Raw genomic sequence first — 426 nt, forward strand, 5'->3', positions numbered from 1 at the left:
GGGTGGGAGCCCCCAGACGGTCTTGGCTCCTTGTCTTCCAGCCCCGAGACCCGCAGGGCGGAGGGAGACGCTCGTTCCTTCTCGTCTCCCACTTCACGCTTCCATCCCACCTCCATTCATGCGTCCATCCGTTCATTCATTCCATCCTCATTCATTCAATGTTTATGCCCCTGGCCACCCCGCATTCTGGGCGCACTTAGTGTGTGCCGGCGGGCCTGGCAGCTTCGGAGGGCCACAGTGCAGAGGTGGAGCCCAGCCGCGCCTCTCCTTGCTGCCTGACATAACTGAGGAGGAGGGTGGCAGAGGTGGGTCACAGGGCTGAGACAGAGAGGATGCCTGCACCGCCCCCAGCCCAGCTCCGGATGCTGCTGGAACAGCTGGCTCCCAACGATGCCAGAGAGCCTTTCTCTCCCATCTCCCAATCCC

Source organism: Colobus angolensis, unplaced genomic scaffold (genome assembly GCF_000951035.1).
Source record: "Colobus angolensis palliatus isolate OR3802 unplaced genomic scaffold, Cang.pa_1.0 Scaffold4, whole genome shotgun sequence".
NCBI lineage: Eukaryota > Metazoa > Chordata > Mammalia > Primates > Cercopithecidae > Colobus > Colobus angolensis.